This window comes from Sus scrofa, chromosome 14 (assembly GCF_054392235.1).
Source record: "Sus scrofa isolate SSC_HxYL_T2T_F1_AM1 chromosome 14, Sscrofa_HxYL_maternal_Yorkshire_Landrace_v2.0, whole genome shotgun sequence".
Classification (NCBI taxonomy): domain Eukaryota; kingdom Metazoa; phylum Chordata; class Mammalia; order Artiodactyla; family Suidae; genus Sus; species Sus scrofa.
Window position 1 is genome coordinate 48,373,579 of NC_139396.1, and position 21,647 is coordinate 48,395,225.

Sequence of the window (21,647 nt, forward strand, 5' to 3'; positions counted from 1 at the left end):
TCCAACATTGTACCCAACCGGACAGCCAATGTTTATAGTGAGGACTCTCAGTGACACACACATGCACACACAAACCCATTATCCTAGTCATCAAATTCTGCTTAAAGAGCAAGAAAGCAGAACACAGATTTCCCGCTAAGGGCTAAGGATCCCATGTTGCATAGGACGTAGCTGTGGCTCAGACGCAATGTGCCAAGGGTACATCAAAAAAAAAAAAAAAAAAGCAAGCAAGCAGAACACATTTTGGAAGGATACCCATGAAAGAGGCTGAAATTGAGTTTGGTTGCTTTAAGAGTGTATAGGTCATTGGGGTTTAATGAATCACATGTTGTTAATAATAGTGGAGGTGTGGGTTGTCCTGGGCTTTAATCTGACATCTCTTTTGCTCTCTCAACTGCTATGGTATTCCCCATACTGTATTCCCACCTGACTCAGGTGTACAGAGATATTGACCAGGACTTACCGCTTCAGTGCAGGCTGGTCAGCAAGTCAGAAACAAGATCCAGATGGGGTGTTGGCAAGAAAGCTAACACAGGAAGTCAACTTCATCGTTAGGGTGGATTTTAGGAAATAAAACTGCAAATCCCTGGTCAGGATACAGTGCCACCAATGCCGAGAAATGATAATGCAGTCATTGGTTCTTGGCTCCATCACTCAAGGTCTACCTTGATGTTCCCCAGACTCTCCTAGGACCAGAGGAAGTGCACTTGGAAGGATGGCATGTTTTAGATGTTATATGAATTCTGGTGAATGAGGACTCATCTGCAGAAATAAACTTCCCATGGAGATTGCATTGGACATTTCATAAAGAGTCCATGGCAGAGAGATGCCATTTGGAATCTGAAGATAATAGTTAAGAGTCCTCTTTCCCACCACTGCAAATTACAAAATATGACCTAATTCTCTGTATCATTTCTTACTGCTGTTTTTTTTTTTCTTTTTCTTTTTTTTCTTTTTAGAGGGCCGCACTCACAGCATGTAGAGGTTCCAAGGCTAGGGGTCCAATAGGAGCTATAGCTGCTGGCCTACACCACAGCCACAGCAATATCAGATCTGAGCCACATCTGCGACCTACACCACAGCTCACAGCAAAGCCGGATCCTTAACCCACTGAGCAAGGCCAGAGATCAAACCTGTGTCTTCATGGATGCTAATCAGATTCATTAACCACTGAGCTGTGAAGGGAACACCTCTTACTGCTCTTAAAATCTAGAAGTGAGCAGAGCTGGCTACTCTTTCCATGAGACTCTTAAAAGTCCATATGAGGGGCCCACTTTCCCATCCCAGTGTGAGGATAAATGCCCAGATGTTCAATAGCCCAGATGCTTCCTGTTCTGGTGCTCCTGCATTCTTTTTTTTTTATTTTTTTATTTTTTTTTTATTTTTTATTTTCCCACTGTACAGCAAGGGGGTCAGGTTATCCTTACATGTATACATTACAATTACATTTTTCCCCCACCCTTTCTTCTGTTGCAACATGAGTATCTAGACATAGTTCTCAATGCTATTCAGCAGGATCTCCTTGTAAATCTATTCTAAGTTGTGTCTGATAAGCCCAAGCTCCCGATCCCTCCCACTCCCTCCCCCTCCCATCAGGCAGCCACAAGTCTCTTCTCCAAGTCCATGATTTTCCTTTCTGAGGAGATGTTCATTTGTGCTGGTTATTAGATTCCAGTTATAAGTGATATCATATGGTATTTGTCTTTGTCTCTCTGGCTCATTTCACTCAGTATGAGATTCTCTAGTTCCATCCATGTTGCTACAAATGGCATTATGTCATTCTTTTTCATGGCTGAGTAGTATTCCACTGTGTATATATACCACATCTTCTGAATCCAATCATCTGTCAATGGACATTTGGGTTGTTTCCATGTCCTGGCTATTGTGAATACTGCTGCAATGAACATGCGGGTGCACGTGTTTCTTTTAAGTAGAGTTTTGTCCGGATAGATGCCCAAGAGTGGGATTGCGGGGTCATATGGAAGTTCTATGTATAGATCTCTAAGGTATCTCCAAACTGTTCTCCATAGTGGCTGTACCAGTTTACATTCCCACCAACAGTGCAGCTCCTGCATTCTAAGGATTGCTATCCTGGTCCCAACTCCTTCTGGCAGATGAACTTAGTTTTCAGTGTATGGTATTTCATCAACTTCTCTTAACTTCCTTTTCATTAGGGAGGTGTATAAGTATAACCATTGTAAACTTAAAATAAAGGCTTGATTTACCAGTACATTGTAAAAGGTGACTCCTAAGACAGTAACAGAGAAGAAGGCTTTAGTTTAAAGGATAAAGTAGATGGAGGAAAACAGAGTGTGGTTAGTATTTGAACTTGCTGGATACAAAATTAAGGCACAAGAATGAATTAATTTGAGCTAATTGAATATTTCTCCTTTTTCTTTCTTCCTTTCTTTGTTCATAAAAAATACTAAGGTGTATGTGAAGAAAGAGAGAAAGAGAGAGAAAAAGGGAGGGGAGGACGAAAGGAAGGAGAGAATGAAGGAAGGAAAGAAGGAAGAAAAAAGGAAGGAAGGAAAGGGGATTTTTCTCTATGACATATTGCTCTCATAGGTGATATTGTCAAGAAAAAACGTAATTCTTTAATCATTTAATATGAACCTTGCAAGTCATAATAAAATGTCTTAATCTTGTAGAAAATGTATCATTTTCTTTGAAGATAGTGACAGCTAATAGGATGAAAACAGTAATAAAGAGAAAAAAGTGAAGAGAGTCAAGGTATACAGAATTATTTTAACTTACAAGCTACAATGGTGATTTCGTTCACTGGTGGGATGAATACAAAAAGCACTCTCTTATTTCCCTGTTGCATTGGTGGTATATAGAAAATAAAAAATGTTATTTATTTTTTACAAGCTCATTAATCATGGTATAATGTTAACATGTTAAGACCTAGGGATTAGGTCTAGTTATCAATTACTTGGCATAAAATCCATTCAAGAAATATATCTTTAGAATGAAAATGTGCATTATGAATACATTATAAACACATTTTTGACCTTTTGCCTGTGTTTCACAGGACTTCTGGGAGTAAAGCTGTGGAGGTGCCTTGATTAAAATGGATTTCTTAGAGGGTCAGAGCTTTGAAAGGCAAAAGGAATTATGCATCTAGCAAGGCAAGGCAGGAAAAATATGTTAATATGCTTTTATGTTTTGTTCTCTTTCTCCTTCCCCCCTCCGTAAAAGCTTGTTTTACAAACAAACTGTACCTACAAGGAGAAAAATTGATTTTGTCATCATGAACCCTCAGTGCTGAATTTTTATGTATTTTATTGGCAATTAGAAGGCACTAAAAGCTGAGAATGTGCCATAATGGAATAATCAAGAAATTTATAGTAATCATATGGGGCAGAACATACATTAAAAGCTGGCATTGTGCAACCCATTATACCATTGTCTGCACAATATTAAATTATTTAGATAAAAATGTTTAATACTCAGTGAATCACCTTTCAGTAAAATGTGAAAGTGAACATTTTTGTTCTCCCACTCCTTCCCAAATACCACTAAAATAAGACTATCGATTTTATCTTTAAGACACAAATCCAAGGGAAAAAGAAGAGGGGGAAATGTAATAGAAAAAACAACAATAATACATGAAAGTTGCCAATAGTGAGAGCAAAATCCTACCCAAATGGGGAAAGAGAAGGGGGCCATCCAGAAATCTAATTTATTCTACGGAGCTCTACTCCCTCCTCCGTCCTGTGCACCTGGATACTGCCCCTTCCCGATGCTGGAATCTTTGCTACAGATGGTCAAATAAGAGTCTTGGGCACACTGAGCATCCCGTAGGGGACACAGGACCAGGCATCTGCACACTGAGACCCCAGCCCTCTTCTCCACCTCCACTCCAGAAAGATGACAGGCCAGACCAAAACCCGCTTGGCAAGAGACTGAACGAACGCCCCTTCTCTGAAGAATATGACCAGCCCCAGAGGAAATACCCAAAGTCACTGACTCAGGGATTCTGTAATGAAACAGCCAGATCACCCTGTAGCAATGGCCATGCTGCATGCTCTGCTGTGTCTCCACCTTCTGATGTGAATGGACAAGGATCGCCATACACATGAGGAAATGCTACTGCATCAATGGTACTGAAACCAAAAGTAAATAGAAATAGAGTGAAGCAACCTGGAACAAAAGAGAAAGGAGGAAAGAAGAAAACATCCACAAAGCAAAGAATCAAGACATGGAAATAGAACCATACTATGTACAGCCATAGAGACAAATACGTAAAATACCAAAGTAGTAGAAAGTTGATTGCCTCTGAGTTGAGGGAAATGGAGAAAAGGTAAGGGATTCCTTTAAAAATGTTTGCTTTGTTATGTTATTTGAATCTTCCAGCTAGGTACAGGCATAATTTTCATGTTCAAAAAAATACAAACGCATCATGCCAATTTTTCTTCCTCATCGTTTTTCTTAGCAATACAGACTCTGGCATCAAAGTTGCCCAACTGGAGTTCCTGGGTGGCCTAGCGGTTAAGGATCTGGCACTGTCATTGCTGTGATGCAGGTTTGATCCCTGGTCCAGGAACTTCTGCAAGCCATGGGCATGGCCAAAAAAAAAGTGCCCAATTGATTGGGAACTATGTACAGTTCTTACTCTGTGAACACCTGAAGACCTGAGTGTAGGGGGGAGTTGAACCTGCCAAGATCTATCACACTAACCAAGTTTACAGTTGACTTCAATCCTAGTACATCATGGTCCCCAAGACCACCTAGGTTCAATAATTGGCTAAGAGGATTCACAGGACTCACCACAGAGTCAACTCATGGATAAGGTGTATTATGGTAAAAAGATACAAAGCAAAATTAACAAATGGAAAATGCTTATGACATGCAGAGGAAGCCAGGTGCAAGCTTCCAAAATGCTCTTCAGTGGAGCCACAAAAGGTGCACTTAATTCCTCCAGGAACATGGAACAACCCATGTGAAATGTTGTCCAGCAGGGTAGCTGATTAAATACTCGTTGTCCAGGTATTTTTATGGGGGGCTGGTTTTGTAGGCATCTTCTTTGTGCATACCAAAATCCCAGGATCTCAGATGGAAAGCAGGTTGTCAGGAGCTCCCATTGTGGCTCAGTGGTTAACGAAACCAACTAGGAACCATGGGGTCGCGGGTTCGAACCCTGGCCTTGCTCAGTGGGTTAAGGATCCGGCATTGCTGTGAGCTGTGGTGTAGGTCGCAGATGCGGCTCCGGTCTGGCATTGCTGTGGCTGTGGCATAGGCTGGCAGCTACAGCTCCGATGAGACCCCTAGCCTGGGACCCTCCAAATGCCACAGGAGCGGCCCTAGAAAAGGCAAAAAGACCAAAAAAAAAAAAAAAAAAAAAAGGAAAGCAGTTTGTCAGCATGAACTATATTGTTTGCATTAAGTAATTTTGATAAAGTAAGCCATTATTATCCGGGAATGGTGGGAACCCTCCTGAAATCCAAGTTTACCAGCCCACAGCCAGACTTGTAAATTGGCCTTTCAAAGGACAGTACTCTCAAGATTGTGATACTGATTTTTTCTTCACCCAAGATATGCTCAAGCTCAGAGGAAAAAAGAACTTTCATTTCCCCCAGACCTATACTTGGAGGAATGTGAGCCTGGAACTGTACCAGCCCATATTGCCTTCACTAAATAGTGTAACTCTTTGGAATTGACACAAAAGAAGAAAACAATCAGAGCTGGAAAAAGAGAAACCACATTCTGCTGAGCCTCTAGATACAGCCATACCTGCAGCTCAAAGCTTCCTTGGATGCTTGTTTTGTGACCCAATAAATTCCCTTGTTCAATTTAGATCTACCTATCTGGATCTAATGCATTCTTTTCACTTACAAATGAAACATAATTTATTTATCCCATAAAGCCATGACCTATGGTTATTAATCATGGGATACTGTTTTCTTAGAAAATAGAAGATGCTGAAGAAAGAGTCAAAGGAAGGGAGGTTCTGGTTCCATATCTTGATTCTTTGCTTTGTGGATATTTTCTTCGTTCCTCCTTTCTCTTTGTTCCAGATTGCTTTACTCTATTTCTGTTTACTTTTGCTTTCCGTACCATTGATGCAGTAGCATTTCCTCATGTGTATGGCGATCCTTGTCCATTCACATCAGAAGGTGGAGATACAGCAGAGCATGCAGCATGGCTATTACTGCAGGGTGATCAGGCTGTTTCATTACAGAATCCCTGAGTCAGGGGCTTTGGGTATTTCCTCTGAGGCTGGTCATATTCTTCAGAGAAGGGGCATCCAGTCTTTTTTTTGGGGGGGGAGGTGGTCTTGGTCTGGCCTGTCATCCTTCTGGAGTGGAGCTGAAGATGAGTGGTAGGAATGAGAGACTAAAGTTTAAATTTTAGCTGAATTACTGATCTGACAAACCAAGGAGGGTTTAAAGGGGAAGCCTGAAATTCTCCATAGAAATCTTATTCTTCTGCTCCCAAAGATGCCACCCATTAAATAAAATACACTGTCAAATACATTACTATATTTGAGACTAAAACACCATCCTTAAAGTATCATTAGTACGAAAAAGTAATTTTTAATTGGATTGTGAATGATACAAAGCTGTAGATTTTCATAAAGAAGCTCGTTCTAGGCTGATACTCTAGGGAAATTTCTAAAAACAATAATGAATTAGATTTCATGCTTCAGGAGAACCCTTAATGAATGTTTCATATTGGATCTGAGATGGCAGTTATTTATAACCTTAGTACAAATGACCTATTCATTAGACATTGGTCCTGAATTTTTTTTTTCTGTCTTACCACAAAGAGAAAAAAAGAAAGAAGAGTTATGGTCTTGGATTTCAGCAAAATTTCTTTTAGGGAAAAAATCAAATGGTTAAATCATCTCTGCTTTTGAGTGAGACAACATTCAGAAATGCAGACATGGAAAGAAGATGAATGAAGCTCCTATGTCTTAAAGTTAAGAAACATGTGACTCCTTTTCAAAGGTAGAATAGAATTTTGATTATCACAAGAATAATTCTCGAATTGCAAGAGTATAAAGCTCCGAATTACTTGTTATTCGTTGTCCATCTGTGGCAAAGTCAGAAGTCAGAAGAACATAAAAGCAAACTGAATTGAGTGAAGGTGACCCTGGGGAGGTGAATGGGAAATTTAGTGTATTACAGGGCACTGGCTACTCACCGCCTGTTATATGATCCCAATAGTGCCAAACTTTTCACAGAACACTAGAAATCCATATTTTGTATAAAATCTCTGGATTAAAAAAAGTAACTAAATCAACATCATGCTGACTGTAGAGAACACCTTTTAGGTCCAGTCTGCATCTGAGAGATTGTTAACTTTCCTTTAGGGCATCTTTGATACTTTTGACACTAATGTGACTCTGAATAAAATACCATTTTGGACATGGAGATCATATGACATAAGTCAGTTATTGGGGGCTGTATGATCTCACTGGATTAAAACAATGAGGTTGGGTTTTTGTTTACACTCTAGTGCAGCGGGGAATGGTGGGTGTTTCTGCTCCATGTAGTCATTCAGGGACTCAGGTTTCTTCCCTCTTGTGGTTTTTTTCATGTCTTGGGCTTCATCTTTCTTCCTAATCAACTGATGGAGGGAAAAGACAAAGAATATTGAGTAGACTCAGCTTGGTTATCCCAAATGTGGTATAATTTGTTATCACACTATTACTTTACTTTCCATTTCAACCATTGTTACTGAATTTAAAATCTTAAAATTATTGTCCTGGCTATGTGCAGTACAATTCATCTTTTATGAATTGCTTATACAGTGTACTTTATAATCTGTATTCAGTTTTTCAAATGTGGAATTCATTAAAAAATTTTTTAATTTTAGTTGATTTATAAAGGGAATTGATTTTTTTAAAAAACAATTGGTGGAAACTCCCTTGATGGCCCTCAGATCCTCACAAATTGCTTTATGAGTTAAATTTAATCATCACTCTCTGTTTTCACAGATGAGGAAAATGGGTTTTAGGTAGCCTGCCTTACCCAGATTAGGCAGCTGAATGGGGAGGAGGGAGGGCTTGAGTCCAAGACCCTAAATAGTAGGTCTTTTCCCCAGAATTTTATGTATCTTTCCTTTCCCTTTGCATCTGCAATGCCCAACAGTAAAGTTGGCCAGGGGATGGAAGAGTAAGAACAAAAGAGTAAAACCCAACACTCAATGGTCCTGGGGTGTGGGAATAAGGATAGCTATGAAGACAGCAAAATGCCTCCAAAGAATTGAGGAGACTATGATTTTAAATCTTGGTTCCATGGCACCATCAGAAAAGTAGCTTTTCCTCAGAAACATTTGGCTCTTAAACCCCTATCCCCAGACAACTACTGCTCTCCTTTATAGAGTTTTATATAATTCTATGTGCTTTCCTATATCAGGTTTCTTTCCTCAGCACAATTAGAGATTTATCAAGGTTGTAGCATATAAAAATACCTCATTGTTTTTATGCTGAGTAGTACTCCTTCATATGAACTACCACATATTGTTTATTTGCCTGTTGATGGACATATGCTTTGTTTTCAAGATCTGCCTGTTACAGGAGAAGCCATCTTCTGGGAGAAACTATGGATTAGGAGGAGCCATCTTTTTGGAGAAGCCAGGAGATGGGCAGGACTCGAGATGGGAGGGGCCATCTTGGGGGCGGGACCATAGACTAGGCTGAGTCATCTTCCCAGAAGAGCCATGGGAGAAGGGAAACCATGTTATTGGGGGAGCCATAAGATGGGTGGGACCATGAGACAGGAGGAGCCATCTTACTGGAGGGGCCATGAGATGGGTGGGACCATGGGATAGGAAGAACCTTCAAATAAAAAGGACCCATGCCAGCTAAGGCCACCACCCACACTGACCCGAGAAACATGCTGCCTGTTCACCATGTTTCATCATATTTGTCTATCCTGACATAGTTCTCATGTCAAAATCTCATACAGAAGTGTCTAATTAGCAAAGCCAAGGCACATGCCTACATACTCAGGACATTGATACTAGAACATATACTTCCTGGAGTTCCCACTGTGGCTCAGGGGAACCAACATAGTGTCAGTGAGGATGCTGGTTCAATTCCTGGCCTTACTCAATAGGTTAAGGATCCCATGTTACTGTGGCTGTGGCTGTGGTTTAGACCTACAGCTGCAGCTCCGACTGGACCCCTAACCCAGGAATTGGCTATTTAAAAAAAGAAAGAAAATATAGCTCTTTTTTTTTAAAGCTATATTCACAATGAAGGGATTCATCAAAATGTACAATGAATATGTACCCTATATGTCAACAATTCATGATTTATTTTTCTTCCTGGATACACAGGTAAACTACATTTCCCAGCTCTATTGCAGTAAGTGGAATATGTGACTTATCCCTAGTTAGTAAAAAGTGAGCAAAATCCCTAATAGCCTCCCACGTAATCATCCTACCATTCCCTTTCCTCATCCATTGGCCTAAGGCAAGGAAGGTGGCCAATGTCTTTGAGATTCTAGAGATGGCAGAAGCCTAGATCCCCAAGTGACTGTGTGGAGTGGAACCCTTCCCACCCACCAGCTATTTAGGGTCTAAACATGCTTTCTTGGGTTGACTATGAATTCTTCTGTTACCGCTATTTTAATTAATACACGCTATAATGATTAAACCTAGTAATACACAATTAAAGCTATAGCCTTCAAAGAATTAGAATATATTATGACATCATTAAAAAGACAATCTCCATCATCCCTCAAGTTTAATCACTAAAGTTTCATAAAGACCATGGGGTTTGGTCTTTGCCATAACACCTTCTAACATTTAGGATAATGTTAATACGGAAGTGGTGAGAATCATCAGAAACACTGGTTACAGAATATAATAGAATAAAATGTTAATCATTCTCAGGAACCAAACTCCCTCTAAAAGCGTCATAAAATTTCCATTAAGAAAATGTTGTAAACTCCTTTTTTTTAACATGCTCTGCTAGACATAATATCGTTTGCATATTTATAAACTTTTTGATTGAAAAATAATATTTCTTTTTCTTCTTTATGGGTCATTTACAGTACTGTGTTAAACTGAGAAGAAAAGAAACAAATGTCTAAGATGCCATTCACTTTAATATGTTACCTGATGCAAATACGTATGAGCTGTAATGATTTGAAAGCAAAATAGGTGTGAATTCCAAAATATGTCTCTCCCTCAGATTCAGAAAAGGTTCTTGAACTATTTTGATTATTGACCTTTTCCTGTGATTGACATTTCTAGTTCAATTGTTCTATTGTTCTCTAGATACTAATCACTTACCACCTTTTATTCATTAAAGAAATGTCACAGGAGGTTGCAAAACTGTAAAATGTCACCCATGCAGATGATAATGACCTTTCCGGGAATATAAACCTCTACAATAAAACCATTAAATCTGAATGTCCCTAAACTTTGATTCCTTGATCCATCTGTATCTGTTGTAAGGTTGATGCAATGTAGCAAGTTGGAATCACAGTGTTTTGATTGATATCCAGCTTTGGCACAGCCAAGGAATTAAAAAGTCAAGATCTGAATTTAGAAGGTTTGGATGTGATTCCGGGCTCCAACATTTGCTTACTTTGTGATCTTTGTCAACTACGCATAAAACGGGCCTGCTTTCCAGGGGATGTGACATGAACCGCCACCTCTCTCTAGGAAGAGTGGCAAAGATATTTGGGGAAAAAAGTTTCAGAAAGTTCCAAAAAGTAAAACATGAATTTGCCCACTGGCGACTATCAAACATAGCATTTGCTTTGTATTAGGTGTTGTAATTAATCTAGAAATGATTTAAAGTGTACAGGAGGATGTGTGAAGTTTATATGCATATATTATGCCATTTAATATAAAAGACATGAGCATCCTGGATTCGGGTTGGGAAGGTTGAAGGGATAGATGGTGAGAGAGCGAAGTTAGGGGGACAGTCCTGGAACCAATCACCTGCAGGTAACAAAGGATGACTTTTGTATCTTATTTATTTAATTAATTAATTTATTTATTTTTGTCTTTTGTCTTTTTCGGGCTACACCCGTGGCATATGGAGGTTCCCAGGCTAGGGGTCAAATCAGAGCGACAGTAGTCAGCCTGTGCCACAGCCACAGCAACACTAGATCCGAGCTGTATCCACGACCTACACCACAGCTCACAGCAATGCCAGAAACTTAACCCACTGAGTGAGGCCAGGGATCGAACCCTCATCCTCATGGATACTAGTCAGGTTTGTTAACCACTGAGCCACAACTGAAACTCTATATCTTTTATTTTTAGATTCCATATATAAATGAACTTCTTTATGAACCAGAAACAGACCCACAGACATAGGAAAAAAACTCATGGTTACCAAAGGGACAGAGGGAAGGAGGGATAAACAGAAACTATTTATATATTTAAATATATAAATATATATAAAATAAATAACCACAAGGACCTATTAAATATATTTCATAATAACCAATAAGGGAAAAGAATCTGAAAAATTATGTATATATATATATATATATGTGTATATATATATATATATAACTGAATCACTGTGCTATACACCTGAAACTAACATGACATTGTAAATCAACTATATTTCAATTTAAAAAAATAAAGTAAGCATCGAGGCTGGAAAAAAAAGATTCTGTGACTGTCTTTAATCTAACGCAGAATCTGAGAGCTAAATACCATCATCCCCTACTTACTTCTGGGTGCCTTTATTCAGTGATCAACCTGAACAACTGTACATGACAGCCCTGCTCATGAGAGCCCTTGAAGAACATCTTATCTCCTTCTCAAAATATGCATCCTTTGCAAATGATTTCCCCCTGACTGATCACGAAGAAGAGCTAAAAAATCAGTTTTCTAATTTCACATGTGCCAAGGTCAAGCAACATTTGTTATCATCTAAACAGGTTTGCCCACAGAACATTCTTTGGCTTCCAGAAAATCATTTCTGGTAATGGGACCTAATGAAATAATTTAAGTCCAGTTTACTGGTCATCTAACCTCACCTTCCCCCATGAGTTAAGCCCAATTTTTACTTTAAATCAGTCAGATGAAGCTAATATCAAAACTCCACTTAGATGAAACTATCTAATAGAAAACATTACGTCTGTGCTAAACAGTTCAAGAATAGAAACCCAAAAGTAATAGTCAGATGCAGAAATATACCTGCTCGTGCTTCTCCTGGGTGGGCCATACGTGGTCTGGGTCTCTGCTGGCTCACTCAGAATTGCTGAGTTTTATATTTCTTGATATTCACCTTTACCTACAATGAATACCCTTTCACCAGGCAATGAAGATGCTAGATTATGACATAGGAGCATTGTGAAATTGCTTTAGAATTGGTGCCTTTGGGTGACATCTGCAGTGGAGAAGGGCAGGACCATGGGTAGAGTCTCTTTAATTGTATTTGACATGTAGAGTCTGCTGGTCCTATCTCTGAATATAAGCATCTATTTAGACATCACATTCTCACCAGGCTGAGTGAAACTTTCAGCAAAGCTGGATCCCTGTTGCTTAAGGGTACAGGGTGACTCTCTCAAGAGTACCTAGTTACCAGAGAAACCAAAGGCATAGACCCATCCATCTCTGCCCTAGAATTAGATCCCCATAGCAAACAGTATAGGAGTCATAATTCTTAAATGTATTGAGTGCATCCCCCAAATCAAGGTGAGAGTGTCAATCAATATGACCTCATTCTTACCTGGTCTCCATTGTTAGTTAAGGCAGACAACCCAAGATCATCATTGCCAAGCATTGCCCCGGCCATGGGACTAGTTCAGGGGTGGAAACGTAACCCAAACTGGGTCAGTCAAGGACATCAATAATTTTCCTGTGCTCAGGGAAGGACCTACAGGTCAATATGGACCAAGGGGGCCTGCACTTGACGTGGTGCTGAGGACCAAGGGGCCAGAGCTAAAAGAATTTCAACTGTGAGAAATATAGAGAAATTGAATCAAACCTCTGATCAAACATTGCCTCTGCAGACTTCATTTTTCCTCATTGGGAAAATGTGTCTAATAACCATGTCGTTCAAAATAGGATGATCGATGCAACAAACTATAGCAAACACTTAATAGCTTTATCCCCAGAAAGATGCATTTCCTACTTAACATTCCAGTGTGAGTCAGTGAGAGGGCTCTATTCCCTGAAATCATTCAGGGGCCCAGGTTTCTCCCATGTTGTGGCTCCCCTGTCCCTTATGAGCCACTCAGAGTCCTCCCCTGGGTCAGCTACAATTGGCCAATAAAGAGGGGAAGAAAGGGAACAGGATGGACTGAGCAGGGGGTGTTATAAATCCAAAGTGGAGGTGATAACATCTCTTACCCCTGCACTCCATTGATCAGAAATCAGTGTTATGGCTTTGGAGGAAGGTTCTATAGGTGTGGCCCAAGAGGAAAAGGGAAACAGTTTGGTGATCTTGAAGCCAGTGTGAGTCACAATAATATCCAACTGCATCATGGGAGGGTCGCGAATATAAGAGGAGAGAATACATGTCTGTGTTTCTTAGCCACAGCACTATTGATATTAGCGACCAGATAAGTCTTTATTGACAGAGAACATGCAAGGTGTTACCATATTTACTTTAAATATGGTACCATGTTTATCAGCATCCCTGGACTCTAGTCACTAACTGCCAGAAGCATCTCTCCAGTTGCGAGAACCACAACTGTCTCTAGACTGCCCCTTGGTGGTAAAATTGATCTCAGTTGAGAACCACCTATGAAGGTGAAGTGCTTACTGCTGTGTCTGGTATGTAGCCTAATATTACTATTAGAGTCGTTAAAGTGAGAATTAGATTTGAAACTCTTTGTAGGAGGATTTGTAATGAAAGACAATGCTCATCAGTATTTGTTGTCATTATGTTGTTGTGGTTGCCGCTGACCCACTGTTACTGTTTTGACACCCGCATTATTGATTCACACACTTTTTATCCAAGCCACTCCCTGTGCGGTCAGGAAGCCATGCGTAGCAGGAATAAACTCCTTCCTTCCCTCCTTCCTTCCTCTCCCCTCTCTTTCTGAATACATTGATGCTAAGTAGCTTGATATTATTATTTTCTAGAGAGATCATTGAACACAGATGAAGAAAATATTTCATTGCGACAAAGGATCTCCCTTTATCATAATACCTATTCTCTGATCATTTAACAGAGCCCAGAGCCAAGATAGTCTATTTCCCTCAAATTCCAAAATTATTCATGGAGAGCTAATGTATATATAAATAAGTAATAGGCAGATAGAGAGCAAGGATAATAGACATTTCTATTTTTTCCAGGGCAACTAACAGACCCAATGTATTAAGAGAGTAAAGAGGACCCATTTCAATGACTGCATGATCTCTCCTACATGTGGGATCTAAAACAGTCAAACTCATAGAAGGAGAGGGTAAAATTGTGCTCCCAGGGGCTGGGAGGAGGACGAAAGGGGGTGATGCTGGTCAAAGGATGTAAAATTTCAGTGAGTAAATTCCAGAGAGTATAGCACGTGACTATAGTTAACAATACTGTATTGTGTACCTGAAATTTTCTGAGCGTGTAGATCTTAAGTGTTCCCACCACGCACACGCACACACACACACACACACACACACAATCTATGAGAGATGATGAATGTGTTAAATAGCTTGATCATTAAGATTATTTCACAATGTAAATATTTAAATATATTTCAAGCATCAAGTTGTGCCTTACATATAAACAATTTCTATTTGTTGATTATACCTCAGTAAAGCTGGAAAAATAATGGAAGTTTTCTTCTTCTCAAATGAAAGTATCTCATTTATGAGAAGATGCTATTTCTTTCCCCATGAAAATAACTACTATTAGAAATACAAAAACTGGAGTTCCTGCTGTGGTGCAGTGGGTTAATGATCTAATTTGTCTCTGTGGAGGCACTGGTTTGATCCTTGGCCCAGCCCAGTGGGTTAAGGATCCAGTTGTTGTGGCTGTGGCTGTGGCATAGGTTGAAACTCCAGCCTGAATTCAATCCCTGGCCAGGGAACTTCCATGTGCTGTGGATCCAGCCGAAAAAGAAAAACAAAAAACAAAAACAGTCCTAAAAATATCCCCTACTGTCCTTCACATGCCTCAGTTACGCATAACACAGTGAAATGTATGTTACTTAACTGGATTTGTTAGTGGTAATTGGACTCGTTAATTATCATAAAATTGTATTTGTAACCAACGGTGACTGAAATTGGATGTCAAGTTTGATTGTGGTTTAAAAGTGAAATGTCAGGTCCTGGAGGTACCATGTCCTGGAAGAGATGCCTGAATGTCAGCCTGCTCACCCAGGCTGAGTTTTTCTGCAAGTCTGGGCAAGCATGTTGTACAGTCGAGTTTATTGACCTACAGGCAATGGAAAACTGGACAGCTTCCCCAAAGATCTGACCTGGGCAGACCACTGCACTCACAGTTGGGGATCAAAGAAGTCATCTTCTGGCTGCCATGAAGAGAAAGCAGATCTGTGCTATCAGAGGATGGTGCTGGGGGGGAGAGAGGATGGAGGGTGGAGGCAGAGACAAAAACTCCTGGGTTTCCAGAGAGCTCTTCAATTCCTTGCTTAAGGGACCCCATTTTAGCTTCAGCTGTGTATCCTATGGGACAGTTGTTTGGTTCTGTTGGTTTTTTTTTTTTCCCCAGTGCCCACAGCTTGTGGAAGTTCCCGGGCCAGGGATCGAATTCTTGCCACAGCAGAGACAATGCTGAATCCTTAACCCACTGAGCCACCATGGAACTCCCACTCTGTTTCTTATAACATCCTTTCGATCTTTATTAACTGAAGATGGTCTCTTACATACAAATATGAACTTTAACTTAAATGGCCAATGGGTATTAGATTGTGTCGTGGCTAAAACTAGACAGCCTGGTTAATTAAAATAAAACCAAAGCTGGGAGTTCTGGTTGCAGCTCAGTGGGTTAAGGACCAGACGTTGTCTCTGTGAGGAGGCGGGTTTAATCCCTGGCATCGCTTGGTGAGTTAAGTATTCAAGACATTGCAGGGAGCTGTGGGAAAAGTCACACAGACTCAGATCCAGTGTTGCTGTGGCTGTGGCATAGGCTGCAGCTGCAGCTCTAATTTCGACCCCTAGCCTGGGAACTTCCATATTTCACAGGAACAGTCATAAAAAAAGAAAAAAGAAAAAATGCTAAGCAACAAGGATATTTCAGGGAATAAAATATGTTGTGTAGAAGATAACAGGGGACTACCTTATTTTTTTAATGTTTATTTTCTTTAATTGAATTTCATTGGAGTAGAGTTGACTTACAATGTTGCATTAGTTTTAGATGTGCAGCAAAGTGAATCAGTCACACATATAAATATATCCATTCTTTTTTCCCATTTAGGTTATTACTAACTATTGAATAGATTTCCCTGTGCTCTTCAAAAGTTCTCGTACTTTAAATTGATGGTGATTTCTCTTGGGAAACTACCTAGAAGTTAAATTGCAAAGTCATGGATTATGTGTATGTGGTATAATAAGAAATATATTTGGTCTTTGTCCCCAGGTCCTGGAACAGAGTTCCTAAAACACTTGGCATGTCTTGAGTGATAGAAGTTTTGTTGTTGTTGTCGTTGTTTTGATTATTCACAAGGCGTTCCTTTTGAGCATACCTGAGACTTTGCTCATGAGGTGACTTATATAGAGCATGTGGGTAACCTCAGGTTGGAGCAGATCAGAAAGACCACATGATTAGAGGTCTTAGATTAGAAGGTTAGAGATTTCAGCTCCACCCATTGACCTCTGGGAAGGGGAAGGTTGAAGGGCTGAATATTTAGCTCTAAAAAAACCTTTTTTTTTTTTAGGGCTGCACCTGTGGCATATGGAAGTTCCCAGACTAGGGGCTGAATTGGAGCTGCAGCTGCCAGCCACAGCCACAACCACAGCAATTCAGGATCCAAGCTGCATCTTCGACCTACACCACGGCTCTTGGCAATGCTGGATCCTTAACACACTGATCAAGGCCAGGAATCAACCTGAGTCCTCATGGATACTAGTCATATTTGTTACCAGTGAGCCATAACAGGAACTCCCTAGCTCTAGAAAAACTCTTGAACAATGAGATTTGATGAGCTTCCTGGTTGGTGAACATGTGAAGGTGCTGGGAGTGTGGGATGTTGAAACTGGCCGTGGAAATTCTATGCTCCTCCCCCATACCTTAGCCTAAAGCGTTTCTTCCATCTAAATATTCCTGCCTTGTATTCTTTTATAATAGATCAGTAACCAAAAGCAAATGTTTCCTTGAGTTCTGTGAGCCACTGGAGCATAGGATCAAACCTCAGGAGGGGGCTCCTGGGAACTGAGGCTGAGAGTCAATGTGTCACAAGTACAGGTGACCACAATTGCTGTCTGAAGGGTGGTGGGAGGAGTCTTGTGGGACTGAGCCTGTGATGTGTGGACTCCGATGCTGTCTCCAGGTAAACCATGTCAGAATGGAGTTAAATTGCATCTGGCGCATCAGAGAATCAGCTGGTGATGTGGGAAACCCTTCAGAGTATGTAATTAACTTAAAAAAAGAAACTGCCAAATAATTTTCACCAGCAAGAAAAAAGAGTTTCATTTGGTCCACTTTTTCACTGACATTTGTTGTCAGACTTTTAAATTTCAGTTATTCTGGAAGATAGGTCAAGGTATCTTATTGCAGGTTCAATATGGATTCCCTGAATGGCCGATGATGTTAAATTTCCTTCTTGTGCTCTCTGGCCACTTATATAACTTTCTTTATTAAAATCTGTTCAAAAAAAAAAAGTTTGGTTCAAGCTTTTTGATCCTTTATATAATAGCTTGTCTTTTAGTATTGACTTATAGGAATATTTAAGAGAATCTGCATACAATTTGTCAGATGGATGTATTGCAAATATTTTCTTCCCAATCTGAAGTTTGCCTATTATTGCTACAATTTTATCTTTAAAAAAAATTACATCGTGGAGTACCCGCTGTGGCACAGCTGTGGCGTAGGTCAAAGCTATGGCTCGGATTCCATCTCTGGCCCTTTCCATCTCTGAGACTTTCATATGTATCAGGTGCAGCTGAAAAATAAAATTAAATTAAATAATTATATCTTTACTCAGCAGAAGATTTTGTTAATTTTAGTTTTTAAGGGTCAAGTATTTTATTCATTTATCATTAGCAATTCTGAGTCCGTGCTGAACGCAAAGAAACTAAGATTTTCTCTTCTGTCTTCTTTTAGAAGCTTTATTATTATTTTTTTTTATTTTAACTCTTGAGTCTGTGCTATCTCTCAAAAGAAGTAGTGGGTCATTTCAGTTCCAACCTTAACAATAAAAAATAAAAAGCTGAAAATTACCTCTCTCCTGAAAGAAAAGCAAAATGTATGACGTCAAAAGTGATGTAAACCATCGAACGAAGCAAAAAATCATAACCGTATGGACAATAAATTAAAAAACAATATCCACTTCACTTTTTGCAAACTGCAGTATTCCTATGGGTAATACGGATAGATAACAAAGTTTTATTTTCATTCAGCATTTGCAGAACCTAAAGAGACAAGCTCACATTTTGGAAAAAAATAATATGTCTATACATGGGTATGAATATTTATTATAAACATATATGCATTTCATCTGAAAAATGGACCTAGTATGACATTTTGAAGCTATCTCATAGAACAAAATGATGTCCCAGATTTATGAATTGAAAACATTATTGCTTTCTTGGACTGGGAGGATAATTTCTCTAATGGACCCTACAGCCCTTGGTTCTCTATTTTCCATCTGGAAAGTAACAGTGACCTGACCATTTTGAGTCAGAAGGCCCGATAAAAATACCGAAGCCCAGGTCATATTATTCTCTGAACTTTCTCTTTTATTAAACAAACAAACAAAAATCTAGGAGTTCCCATTGTGGCCCAGTAGATTAAGACCCAATATAGTGTCTGTGAAGATGTGGATTTGGTCATTGGCCTTGCTCAGTAGGTTAAGGATCCAGCATAGTCCCAGCATAGCCATGGCTGTGGTGTAGGTCGAAGATAGAGCTCCGATTCAACCCCTAGCTAGGGAAATTCCATAGGCTTCAGGTGAGACCACAAAAAGAAAAAAAAATCTAAACACTAAATATAAATAGTAATATAGAAATATAGAAATGAATTTTATAAACTGATGGGTATTAACGATTCAAACATAAGAGATCTAAAATATGCTCTTTGCATTTTGCAAGCAAGCAAGCAAGCAAATAACTCTCAAAAGAAAAGGTGTTCATTTTTTCCTGAATGCCATTTTCAAAATTCCACTCTCCCTTCTCCTTTTGAATCCATACTTACAAGCATCCTGAAATCTAGGGAGAACCCCCTGGGGTCTGTAGTTCAGGCTTCCTTCCTATATCCCAGGAGCAAAAGCATAGGATAAAGCTGTGGGTAGGAAAATGATGATCTAAAGTGCTGAGAAAAAGAGGTGGATGGGAGAGAGAGAGAGGATGTGCTAATTTGGTAGAGAAATTTGGCTCACTTTCCACCAGCTTTTTAGACGCATGAAGTCACGCAGTGTTCCAGACTAGTGTCACATGGACAATTTTGTATGTCCATTATTTGGGGTGCCGTTGAGGTCTGGAGACAGAGCAGAGCTTGGTAAGCCGCGATAACAAAGATGTATGAAACTACCAAACTCTGGGTTGTCAAAGAGAATTCCCTTTCTTCAATAATAGCAAAAGATGGCACTGGCAACATGGCGGAGACAACGCTGAGAAGCGCAGGGGCCCATGAAGCGCACACATGGACAAGAGAGAGTCCATAAGAACTGGCTAAATAACACACCGCACACCTTTCAGTTGGAACAGTTGAGACAGGCTGGGACCTGGGACCCTTGGCTGTAGTGGCTGCAGTGCTCGCATCTGGACCAACACTTCCCGGAGGCACAAAATACAAAGAAACGCTAAGGGACTAAAAATGACTGCATGCCTGTGCAGTTGGGGCAAGTTAGGAACAACAAGATATAAAAAAAACTACAACTCCCAGCTGCCACTGCTGAAGAACTGAGTGCAAAAGCAAGGTGTTGGGAGCAAAAGCAGGATTCTGCGCATGCCTCCTGCACACACCACCAAAGGGGTGGGCAGGCCACCTAAGCCACCCCTCTGGCTGAACCCTGGGCCCACCCCTACCTTTGCCCCATAGAGGGGACCAGCTCGCTTCTCTCCCCCCTTGGGGAGTGAGCCAGCAAGGGAACTTGCTGCTTGTTTCCTGCTGTGTGTCTCTCTCCACCCCCACCCCCCACCCCCCCACCACACCCCCTGCATAAGGAAGTTCCTAGGCCACGGGTCAAATTGGAGCTACAGCCGCAGGCTATAGCCAACAGTCTATGCCCCACCACAGCAACATGGGGTCCCAGCCTCATCTGCTCAGAGCAACGCCGGATCCTTAACCCACTGAGCAAGACCAGCGATTAAACCTGCATCCTCATGGATCCTAGTCGGGTTTGTTAACCCCTGAGCCATGAAGGGAACTCCCAAGGAAGTCACTTTCTAGTGCCAGCTACCATCCCGATGCAGGCCACATTGTTTCCGAGGCAGAATCTCTCCTTCAGGGCATTTCGTACCCTCACCAGTTGCCACACTGCCGAGCGGGATGTTGAAAATTTAAAGCATATAGCTTTATATATAATAGAAAAAGGTAATTTTGGGAGTTCCCTGGTGGCCTAGCTGTTAAGGACTCAGTGTTGTCACTGCTGTGGCTCGGGTTGCTGCTGTGACTCAGGAACTTCCACATGCCTCAGGTGTAGCCAAAAAAAAAAAAGTGTAATTTTTCCAATAGATACACCTTTCAGTATTTCAATATACTGCATCCATGAAATACCATAATCCGTATTTCGCCCTCACTTTTCCACCATCTGCTCTTCTGTATAATGAATGATGTGTTTTTCATCTGGCAAAGTAATTTTCCCAGAAGAATTGTCACTTAGTTGAAAAATCTTTGACCTGTGTCAACACAGAGATTGAAGGGGGAATGTGATGAGATTATTGCAGTGGCTAAAATGAAGAAAAAAAAATCACCTCATGGTTCACAGCTGTTTGTGGGTGTATGTGTGTGTGTATGAGAGAGAGAGCATGAGTAGTTCCAACAGCTAGAGCTTACCCTGGAATCCCAAAATTCTGCACATACAAATGGAATAATACCTTTATAAAGGGGTTAAATAAGAATTATGATAAGAATCTGAAATGGCTGGTTTTCAAATAAAGACTAAGATTCTGGAGTATCCCGTGTGACTCAGCAGCTTAAGAACCTGACATAGTGTCCCTGAGGATGCAGGTTCCATCCCTGGCCTTACTCAGTGAGTTAAGGATCCAGTGTTGCCACAAGCTGTGGCATAGGTTGAAGATCCGAAATGGATCTGGTGTTGCTGTAGCTGTGGCATAGGCTGGCAGTGGCAGCTCAGATTTGACCCCTATCCCAGGAACTTCCATATGCTGCTGGTGTGGCTGTAAAATGAAAAAAAAAAAAAAAAAAAAAAAAAGATTCTAAGAAAATATGTACATGGTCTAAAGGTATGGCAGCAACACAAAAAAACACATCTTTCTACCTGTGTCAATATTCTCAATTTCCCAAAAATGCTATCTAGATTTTAAAGAATTTAGAATCTGTGGATTATCTGCCTTGTATGCAAAATAAAATTGCTTAAGGGGTTCCCTGGTGGTTCAGTGGGTTAGGCATCTGACATTAAAATTGCTGTGGCTTGGGTCAC

General features: G+C 40.3%; 2 long non-coding RNA genes across 6 annotated transcripts in view; one reads left to right on the top strand and one right to left on the bottom strand.

Annotated features, from left to right (window-relative positions):
- LOC146396532 (uncharacterized) overlaps positions 1–21,647 on the top strand; it is a 213,513-nt gene that overhangs the window by 125,215 nt on the left and 66,651 nt on the right. The gene's annotated exons all lie outside the window — the stretch shown is intronic.
- The window catches only part of LOC146396533 (uncharacterized), a 65,510-nt gene that overhangs the window by 7,252 nt on the left and 36,611 nt on the right, over positions 1–21,647 (bottom strand). Inside the window, exon 3 of one of the 5 annotated variants that reach the window (XR_014827354.1) lies at positions 7,176–7,575. The exons of 3 other annotated variants lie outside the window; for them this stretch is intronic. This is a non-coding gene — a long non-coding RNA (uncharacterized LOC146396533). Of the gene's footprint in view, positions 1–7,175; positions 7,576–21,647 lie in introns of those variants that run through there. One more of the 5 variants, XR_014827357.1, reaches the window with a different exon arrangement.